The sequence below is a fragment of the Mixophyes fleayi genome, chromosome 9 (genome assembly GCF_038048845.1).
Source record: "Mixophyes fleayi isolate aMixFle1 chromosome 9, aMixFle1.hap1, whole genome shotgun sequence".
NCBI classification, from domain to species: Eukaryota; Metazoa; Chordata; class Amphibia; order Anura; family Limnodynastidae; genus Mixophyes; species Mixophyes fleayi.
This window is the reverse complement of record NC_134410.1, coordinates 129,464,554-129,476,593: the sequence shown is the minus strand read 5'-3', so window position 1 is coordinate 129,476,593 and position 12,040 is coordinate 129,464,554.

Genomic DNA, 12,040 nt, shown 5'->3' with positions numbered 1-12,040 from the left:
TCCTGGAGCAGGAGAGGGTGACATGTGTCCTCCTGACCCCACATAAGGAGACTCTCTCTCATGTTCTAAAGGAAGGTAGGAACAGTGTAATTTACGTATACATTTATTTCTGAGTCTGTGGTTACAAAGAAGCTGCCTGACAGTGATATAACATTAATTTGAGGCACTTATGTGAGGTATAAAGTGAATTGGGGGTGTTTATGTGAGGTATTAAGTGAATTTGGGCATTTATGTGAGGCATAAATTGAATTGGGGCACTTATGTGAGGTATAAAGTGAATATGGACACTTATGTGAGGTATAAAGTGAATATGGACACTTATGTGAGGTATAAAGTGAATATGGACACTTATGTGAGGTATAAAGTGAATATGGACACTTATGTGAGGTATAAAGTGAATATGGACACTTATGTGAGGTATAAGGTGAATATGGACACTTATGTGAGGTATAAAGTGAATATGGACACTTATGTGAGGTATAAAGTGAATATGGACACTTATGTGAGGTATAAAGTGAATATGGACACTTATGTGAGGCAAAACCTTAATTTGGGCACTTATGTGAGGTATAAAGTGAATTGGGAGCATTTATGTGAGGTATAATATTAATTGGGAGCATTTATGTGAGGTATAGAGTGAATTTGGGCATTTATGTGAGGTATAACATTAATTGGGGGTGTTTATGTGAGGCATAATATTAATTGGGAGCATTTATGTGAGGTATAAAGTGAATATGGACACTTATGTGAGGCAAAACCTTAATTTGGGCACTTATGTGAGGTATAACATTAATTGGGGGCGTTTATGTGAGGTATAAAATGAATTAGGGGCACTTATATGAGGTATAAAGTGAATTGGGGCATTTATGTGAGGCATAACATTAATTGGGGGTGTTGATGTGGGGCATAATGTGAAATGGGGGTGCTTATGTGAGGTATAAAGTGAATATGGACACTTATGTGAGGTATAAAGTGAATATGGACACTTATGTGAGGTATAAAGTGAATATGGACACTTATGTGAGGTAAAAATGTAAATTGGGGGCACTTATGTGGGGCATAATGTGAATTAGGGGCACTTATGTGGGGCATAATGTGAATTAGGGGCACTTATGTGGGGCATAATGTGAATTAGGGGCACTTATGTGGGGCATAATGTGAATTAGGGGCACTTATGTGGGGCATAATGTGAATTAGGGGCACTTATGTGGGGCATAATGTGAATTAGGGGCACTTATGTGGGGCATAATGTGAATTAGGGGCGCTTATGTGGGGCATAATGTGAATTGGGGGTGCTTATGTGAGGCATAAAGTGAATTAGGGGCACTTATGTGAGGTGTAAAGTGAATATGGACACTTATGTGAGGTATAAAGTGAATATGGACACTTATGTGAGGCAAAACCTTAATTTGGGCACTTATGTGAGGTATAAAGTGAATATGGACACTTATGTGAGGTATAAAGTGAATATGGACACTTATGTGAGGCAAAACCTTAATTTGGGCACTATGTGAGGTATAAAGTGAATTTGGGCATTTATGTGAGGCATAAATTGAATTGGGGCACTTATGTGAGGTATAAAGTGAATATGGACACTTATGTGAGGTATAAAGTGAATATGGACACTTATGTGAGGCAAAACCTTAATTTGGGCACTTATGTGAGGTATAACATTAATTGGGAGCATTTATGTGAGGTATAAAATGAATTAGGGGCACTTATATGAGGTATAAAGTGAATTGGGGCATTTATGTGAGGCATAACATTAATTGGGGGTGTTGATGTGGGGCATAATGTGAAATGGGGGTGCTTATGTGAGGTATAAAGTGAATATGGACACTTATGTGAGGTATAAAGTGAATATGGACACTTATGTGAGGTAAAAATGTAAATTGGGGGCACTTATGTGGGGCATAATGTAAATTGGGGGCACTTATGTGGGGCATAATGTGAATTGGGGGCACTTATGTGGGGCATAATGTAAATTGGGGGCACTTATGTGGGGCATAATGTAAATTGGGGGCACTTATGTGGGGCATAATGTGAATTGGGGGCACTTATGTGGGGCATAATGTGAATTAGGGGCACTTATGTGGGGCATAATGTGAATTAGGGGCACTTATGTGGGGCATAATGTGAATTAGGGGCACTTATGTGGGGCATAATGTGAATTAGGGGCACTTAGGTGGGGCATAATGTGAATTAGGGGCACTTAGGTAGGGCATAATGTGAATTAGGGGCACTTATGTGGGGCATAATGTGAATTAGGGGCACTTATGTGGGGCATAATGTGAATTAGGGGCACTTATGTGGGGCATAATGTGAATTAGGGGCACTTATGTGGGGCATAATGTGAATTAGGGGCACTTATGTGGGGCATAATGTGAATTAGGGGCACTTATGTGGGGCATAATGTGAATTAGGGGCACTTATGTGGGGCATAATGTGAATTAGGGGCACTTATGTGGGGCATAATGTGAATTAGGGGCACTTATGTGGGGCATAATGTGAATTAGGGGCACTTATGTGGGGCATAATGTGAATTAGGGGCACTTATGTGGGGCATAATGTGAATTAGGGGCACTTATGTGGGGCATAAAGTGAATTGGGGGTGTTGATGTGAGGTATAAAGTGAATTTGGGCGTTTATGTGAGGTATAAAGTGAATATGGACACTTATGTGAGGTATAAAGTGAATATGGACACTTATGTGAGGTATAAAGTGAATATGGACACTTATGTGAGGTATAAAGTGAATATGGACACTTATGTGAGGTATAAAGTGAATATGGACACTTATGTGAGGTATAAAGTGAATATGGACACTTATGTGAGGTATAAAGTGAATATGGACACTTATGTGAGGTATAAAGTGAATATGGACACTTATGTGAGGTATAAAGTGAATATGGACACTTATGTGAGGTATAAAGTGAATATGGACACTTATGTGAGGTATAAAGTGAATATGGACACTTATGTGAGGTATAAAGTGAATATGGACACTTATGTGAGGTATAAAGTGAATATGGACACTTATGTGAGGTATAACATTAATTGGGAGCATTTATGTGAGGTGTAAAGTGAATTTGGGCACTTATGTGGGGCATAATGTGAATTGGGGGCACTTATGTGGGGCATAATGTGAATTGGGGGCACTTATGTGGGGCATAATGTGAATTGGGGGCACTTATGTGGGGCATAATGTGAATTGGGGGCACTTATGTGGGGCATAATGTGAATTAGGGGCACTTATGTGGGGCATAATGTGAATTGGGGGCACTTATGTGGGGCATAATGTGAATTGGGGGCACTTATGTGGGGCATAATGTGAATTGGGGGCACTTATGTGGGGCATAATGTGAATTGGGGGCACTTATGTGGGGCATAATGTGAATTGGGAATATAACTATGAGGCATGATATGAATTGAAAGTACTGTTATGTGGCATAATTTGAATGTATATTTGTTCACATTACTATTAATATTATATCAGCATCATACAATAAGATATATATATATATATATATATATATATATATATATATATATATATATATATATATATATATATATATAATTACACACACACACACACACACACCTGGCATACCTGGGCTTGACTAGATTTTAGCTGATAGAAAAAGGTTGCTTACCCCTGCTGTAATTATTACTAAGCAATACTGAAGACACATAGCAGCCATATAGTCAGCCAGCCTCTATCTCTAAATAGCAGATCCTCTGACTGACTGTGATCCTGCTGCATATATAGCTTAGGTAATGCGTAAAATGTAAATGTTAAAATCGCTGACGTTAAATAATGCCACTAATTGTTGTGGGACTTATTCAGAAATGGATTATTGATGTGGAAGAATTAACTTGTTATGATGGAATAGCAGGTATAGAAGTATGTTGGAGGTATGGGTTCAGACTGCATTCTAGCAACAATGTTGAGAGACACCCGGCTACCTGTACCTTTAAGTGTTGCGGATATCAACTAATGACATTGTGACAGTGTCAGTGGAGAGGACTCTGGGGATGGGGGAGAAAACCGACGAGCAGAAGAGCAAAGAAGAAGCGAAGATCTTTGGAGCCTTAATGTTAGTACTGCAGGGAAAATGGAGAGAAATATAGGAGGGAGATGGGGGGGGGGGGGGGGGGCGTCCATTCCAATGAGGAAGGGGCAATAGTAATGCTAATTGGTGAACTAGAAATTGTTAATAAGGTCTATTCCATCTATAAGTGAGTTGAGAAGAGACCCATGAAATTAGGTATTTGTGAAATCAAGTTACTATTGTTTGGCTGGCCAGATTACTGCAGTTACTGTTCCAATTAAGCTTAACGATATGGAATGATAGTTTTTAACTAGCTATAAAAATACATTCTGCAGGGTTACAATGAACAGCAGATTTTCCTGATTCATCATTTTGGTTCATGATGAGAGGGTGGGTGAATCAGTGGATCTCCATTTACGTGCAATTGACTTCTGGGCATAAAACATTACAGCCATATACAAAGATATTTCAGCTGTAATTATCAGCCAGCCCCAAAGAGACTTGCATTCTTCATCAATGGAAAGTCTAAAGGGCCTATTTATCATTGGTTAAATCTACAACACAGACTATATTATTCTCAATGAAAAGCGAGTGATGACATCACAGCACCATTTGTAGGGATAATATTTACAGGAGGTTATACATATATTGGAAATCCTTGGCTATGAAGCCACCAACCTCCTCTGTATCTTGTAATAGCCTTATAGTATACAGCGCTTACATTAATGTATTTTGATGAATTAAAAGTTTTAATGTGATTTTTGTTTTTAATTGAAGTTCAAGTTGGGTCTGCTTCTTCTGCTTTTCTTAGTAGCAAGTTTTGTACCATGTCAGCCTTGTGCTTGTTTTCAAAACACACCTGCACACACCCCACACACTAGTGTCACAATGGTGAGCGTTCCATATGGTTATGTCTGTGAAAATCGTAGCTGAAAGTCTCTGCAAAGAAATTCCCAGCTCATAGGAGTCTTAGGGGTCTATTTATGACCCATCGTATTTTTCTCACGTTAGGTATTATTTCTTATCACGTTGATAAGAAATGATATAACGTATCTATGTATTAACATTGGTCAGCCAGGACAGCAGCTCCTGTCGTGGCGAATAGTTTATAGTAAAGTAATGGGGGGTGTGGGGGAGTACAGAGGTCAATCTGTAGAAAATACAAAGAAGGCCACTGGTACTATAGGGATATTTAATCCTCTAGCGCTGACCTATCTCTGAGATAAAAATAGATGCCGCTCTATTGAACTACAACTTTTATGTTCCTACAACAAACTAATTAAATAAAAGAATTCCACCATACTTGTGCACATAAATAGATGAGATGCAGTTTAATATGTGTCATTTTTAAAATCGGCATACTCCAATTACACCTCTCTTCAGAAATATCCATACAGGCAAATGCATGTTTAATATCAGTCATATCCAATTTACTCATGTTACAACTTTTCAAAGAAACCTTCGGTCCCCTCTGGCGGGCGGCCGCTCCCATTCAACAGCGCTATTTCATGGTGCCCCTAACATTGCATTTCCCCAGTGGGCCCTTCATGCCTCAGTCCGACACTGGAAGTACAACACCAGCAACCTCACAGAAAGTCAATGTGTGTAATGGAAATTAATGTTGTGTCTTAATCAGTAGCTCCTCAATGTATATACAGTAAGTATTGGATAATGTCTTTGGTTGCACCCACTTCCACTTACGAATGGAGACATCACACCTCCACTATTTCTGCCTTTTGCTGAATAGTCCTGATTTTTGTGCCCACAGGGAAGGAGGTAACCCATTTTGGTTTTTGGTCTTTGTTAAAAAGTTGGGCAGGCGTAGAGTTTATCCACACCGAACTGTGCATCACAGGGACAATTTCAGAGAAAATAGGGACAGTTCACATGGGTGAAAAAAGAGGGCCAAACATGTCATCACACCACACCATTTTTACATTAATATTTGAGAAATACTTGTGAAACCTACTAATCAGTGTTCAGTTTGCAGATTGCAGAGATATTTTTCACATACGTATATCTGGCCCCAATAAAACTGCTGAATAAATCTGATGTGTACAGATAACACAACACACAAAGCGCAGTATCCGGGGTGATCATTGGCCACGTGGATATGATAATCACATCTCTATGGTAATGCAATACCTCTGGGGGGCCCCGACCTCCTCTTACATGTAAAAGTACTGTGTGCTGATAGAACACTTTGTCCTACAGAACACACAATCACCAGTTCCAACCATTACGTGGGTTATGTAACCTACTGATACATTGTAAAGACACTTTAACATCAAAAATGAAAATGAGCATGAAAGGACCTGGGTCATATGAAAAGCAAACGTCTCTGTTTTAGAATGAGCGCTGTCGACTTAATGTATTTAATATCAGAAAAATGAAAGTAAATAATAGATGTTGCAGAGCCCTCCCACTGAGATCCATTATTCCTGGCTGCGTTTCCAATCCAGCAAATTTCTTTTTTTTCCACTCCAGCCTGAAAGAAAATCTCTCTCTTGGGATTCACAGGCCGGTGCTATTTTTAGAGATCCATAGGAAGCCTATGGCTAACACATCTACAATGACATTTTGCATCTGACCTTTCCATTGTTGGAGACAGGCTGCTTCGCTGCTTTTTGGAGGGCAGACTTTAGGAAAGGCAGAACATTAAGATGGAAATGTAACCCTCGTTTTCCACTAAGTGATAACAGGTAATGTTTTGTAGGTAAAGACCGGAGAAGAAACATTATGTGTTGTCTCAGCGGCTATAAAACATAGCTGGGAATGACCTGCAGCGTTAACACCGCTCTCTAATCTAGTTATTGACATAACGTCTCTGACTTTCTCACATTCACATCACTTTCATATTCTGGATTATTTACTATCGAAGGACCACTACTTTTCATGTCTTATTTAAAGGTAGGGACTGTGGGCGGTGTTTGTGTAATGTGGTTTTACATAAATAAATCAAAATGTGTTACTTCAAAGAGCCATAGTCAAATACAACAAATACCCCAATACTCTATTATAGTGCCCACTACACAATACAGAGAGCATTCTAGTGACTGCTACACAATACAGAGAGCATTCTAGTGACTGCTACACAATACAGAGAGCATTCTAGTGACTGCTACGCAATACAGAGAGCATTCTAGTGACTGGTAAGCAATACAGAGAGCATTCTAGTGACTGCTACGCAATGCAGAGAGCATTCTAGTGACTGGTAAACAATACAGAGAACATTCTAGTGGCTGGTAAACAATACAGAGAGCATTCTAGTGGCTGGTAAACAATACAGAGAGCATTCTAGTGGCTGGTACACAATACAGAGAGCATTCTAGTGGCTGGTACACAATACAGAGAGCATTCTCGTGGCAGGTACACAATACATAGAGCATTCTAGTGACTGGTAAGCAATACAGAGAGCATTCTAGTGACTGCTACACAATGCAGAGAGCATTCTAGTGACTGCTACACAATGCAGAGAGCATTCTAGTGACTGCTACACAATGCAGAGAGCATTCTAGTGACTGCAACACAATACTGAGAACATTCTAGTGACTGGTAAACAATACAGAGAGCATCCTAGTGGCTGGTAAACAATACAGAGAGCATTCTAGTGGCTGGTAAACAATACAGAGAGCATTCTAGTGGCTGGTACACAATACAGAGAGCATTCTAGTGGCTGGTACACAATACAGAGAGCATTCTAGTGGCTGGTACACAATACAGAGAGCATTCTAGTGGCAGGTACACAATACATAGAGCATTCTAGTGACTGGTAAGCAATACAGAGAGCATTCTAGTGACTGCTACGCAATGCAGAGAGCATTCTAGTGACTGCTACGCAATGCAGAGAGCATTCTAGTGACTGCTACGCAATGCAGAGAGCATTCTAGTGACTGCTACGCAATGCAGAGAGCATTCTAGTGACTGCTACACAATACTGAGAACATTCTAGTGACTGGTAAACAATACAGAGAACATTCTAGTGACTGGTAGACAATACTGAGAGCATTCTAGTGACTGGTAGACAATACTGAGAGCATTCTAGTGACTGCTATACAACACATCGAGCATTCTTGTGACTGCCATACATTATAGAGAGCATTCTATTGACCGCTATACAATACAGAGAGCTTTCTAGTGACTGATATGAAACACAGAGAGCATTCCAGCGTCAGATATACAATAGAGAGCTTTCTAGTTTCCTATGTATAATACTGAGAGTATTGCAGTGACCAGCACACAGGGGCGGACTGGGAATGTAAAGCAAGGTGCAGCCAGTACACATGGTTGTGCAGTGTAATAAACGGCAGTGCTGCGGCTTTCTTTCCATACATGATAGGACTTATTAGTAATATTTATTTATAGAGCCCCAGCATACGCCTCAAAATCTTGTAAAAAGACACAATCGTAAAACAAGGCTGTGTAATAACAGAGACAAAGAGGTAAGTGGGCGCTGCTCACAAGCTTGCAATCTGCAATCTGTAGGACCACAGGAGTGTAATGTATGAGGGTGAGTGCCACTTATTGGTGCTTACTGGGGTTACATGCACAGCAATGTTGGTTTAGAGGTCAGAGGGTTGTTTGAGAAGAAGAATATGTTTACGTTTCATGTGACCTTTGTAGAGGGATGGTAATCGGGAAGATGAGTCTATCCACTAATTCAAAATAGATTATAGGTGAAAGTCTGGTTCAGGGAAGAACAGTGAGGATGGAATTGCAATTGTCCGTGCGGTAGATGTTCAGTGCATGAAATAATGATTTTGCAGCGTCTTGTGTGAGATATGTGCGTATTCTGGAGATGTTTCTAAAGCTGGATACACACTACAGGTTTTTCCGATGTTGCATTAGTGTATACACTCACATGATCAAGTTTTTCCAAAGCACATCGGATCGTTTTATTTGATTTTCTCAACTTCCTAAAAATCACTATAAACGATGTAACAATGTGCCAATCCTGCAGCATGTACATACTCACAACCATCTGTCCGACAATTCTGACTTTGTAGGCATGTATATTTAAATCTATGATGTTGTCTCCCATGTATTTCATGTGCTGCGTTGTGTAAACGTAAAGCACATAGAAATAGTTATCTTTTCATAGCGAATCATTAATAAACCTTTGTTACATGCTCTGTATGTCATCTATGTGTTCCAGTATGCAAGTGTATACACCATAAAGTGTCAAAACATGTACAAATACTTATACTCAATAAAGTAAAATCATAACAAGTGTACAGTTATGCTATACACAAGGCTGAGCAATGGAGTACATGGTGATGATGGTATTTCCTCTTCCTGGCTGATTGTTTGTGGGTGTTGTGTGCACTGAGGTTCAGCCCTTTATTTAAATGATGTTTGCATATTGCTGCAGGAACGGCAGATATCTGTAGAGTGTCTATGGAGTCACGACAGTTTGAGCTAATGGTTACGATAGACGAAAATCATAGATCTGACAGTAAATCGTGTAGGTGTGTACACATGAATCGGCTGCTCTTCAGGACTTTCAGTTGTTGGTAAAATCATTACAGAAATCACATCTGCAGTAAATTTCTGTTGTGTGTACTTTGCCTTAGTGTCATCCCTCAGAAAAGTAAAACATGATCGCAATATCTGACCTAATAGTCGTTTATTGTGTTATTTACGCAATAATTGGGTGAAAAACCTGTAGTGTGTACCCAGCTTTAGACAGCAGACTGGAAATCTGTAATTGCCTGGAGGTCTGGTGCAGCTGACAGTATCAGTGGGCTGGTCGGGTTCTCCCAAACATTTAGTCACACTCTGCCCTCGGCCCTCAGTACTGGGGCCGCCCAATGACTGATGCAACCTCCTGAGACATCGGGTACAGAGAACACAAAATAAGGTCTCCGGTGTGTACATAAGTATGGGTTGTACGTGCTTTACAGCTGCTGTTCATCCTCCCCTCCCTGGTTCATAGACATAAATGCACAGGGGAATTATTTTAGACAGATAATACTAATTCATGTTCTAATTTAAAAGGTATTCCATTTTCCGACTCATAGCAGTCATCATTTAAAAAAGATTGTTAATCATGTTATGTCTGTGCACATTTGTTGTTATGTTTCATTACTATAATTGCTGTGGATACCGGCTAAATAATACAACAGACAGGATTAATCTGACAAGCCGGATGCCGAACTCTGACCGCACAGATGGTTGCCTTGGAAACAGCGTAAGCCATGTTGATTAAAATGTCTGACCCAGTCCTGGGTGTCATGTGACCGATCAGATAGAAGGAATGCAGCAATATCCGCTCTATACTGTCATTCCTGATGCTACACATTCATTTATCTATTTCTAGGGCCTGATATATCTATTTTATTTGAATGTTATAACTGTCTGCTCCTTGCATGCTGCCCTATTTCTGTAAATCTCCATCCAGCATCGACAATCACTGACTTGGATCAATAAGCTAGCAGCAGCTATTTGACATACAGAGGAGTGTTTTACCTGTTTCTTTATAACAGGTTTTAAAACAATAGACAATGAGAGCAGAGCTGCCGCATTGCTGTGCAGTTTCTATTCCTTGCAGCATATGTGCAGCTACCAGATGTCCTCTTCTACCAGCACACGTCCTCTTATTGCTCTATAAATGTGTCCTCCAGAGATTTCCATTACACTCTTCTTATCCCCTTCTTCTCTCCGGAAAGTCATATTGATTGTAACAGATGATAGTCAGTGTATATTAGTGTCGGTCATTCTGGTAAACAGGGTTACATTCTGCTGTCTAACCACCTGCACCACCTCCATGCAGGGGCAGGCTGGGCTGGGGGAAAGAGGGGCATCTGCTACCTTGGGCTGGGTCACTGGGCCACCTGCATTTTTTATAATTTAAATTGTTCTATATAGGCTGCTGAGTTGAATCTTGCCCCCACCAGGCTAAAATTTGCCAACCCTCCCCTGCCACCGTGTAGTATAACGTATTGCTGTAATGTATACTGGCGCAAGTTAAAGTTATGTCTTGTCAAGATCATAATTGCAGCAATTGTGGAGATTTGGGCCCTGTACTGCTCTGGGCCACCAACGAAATCACCCCTATTATTATCCACCACTGACCTTTAAGACCAGCTAGTCAGCATCAATCGTGTGGCATATTGTAATTTGCCATTTTCGGATCTTCACTATCACTTGTCTGGCTGTGCTCAGGTGACTGGAGGTCAAACAATACAGTCCTCAGCACTTTCCTTTTCATCAGCAGAACAAATTCCTACAACTGCTTCCCACGGTGTGTACACAGCAACACTCAGAGCTGTATATTGCATGACATCTCTACTCTAGATCAGTGTCTCTTCTAGAAACGAGTAGCCCCATGCCCAGTGATCCTTAGCGGTCCTCTGCTGTACCCCAAAACTAGAAGCAAGTTCATTTATACGATAACATTCTAACAAATAATGTTTTACACTAGTTCAAATTAATCTCTATGGTGTTAAATCAAATGCGCGCAAAGTTCCATCGGAACTTCTCGCGATGTGCGCATTTCTGGGTATTGCAGTAAGTAAAACATCGCTGATTTTTTAGTATTGGAAGATCTCACAGATACGAGAGACTCAGACGGAACACTATTGAATTCCCTCATGTAAGTCTTTTCGTTTTACAATTTGTGCTATGGTGATGTCCCCCAATTTAGTGGGATACTCTCCCAGATCTGCTTCACTTTCTTCTGAAGTCGACGGAGTCTTGATGAGAATTGCGTCATCATGGCTTCTCCGCCCACTACTCAATGAGGCACAATGGAGGGGGGGGGGGGGGGGGGCATGATGTTGGATGTTGCATTGTCATGCCAACCATTGGACCTCACTGGGATCTATCTCCAAGATGGGAAGTCCAAATGTGCAGTGGTTTCCCACCTTCACACAACTTTATTACCTTGTGCAGAACTGTATCACAGGGCAGCAAATGTAAAAAGTGCCTGGTGATAAAAATACGTGCCTGGAAAGCACAGAATGAAATCAGAACGCTAAAGCAGGA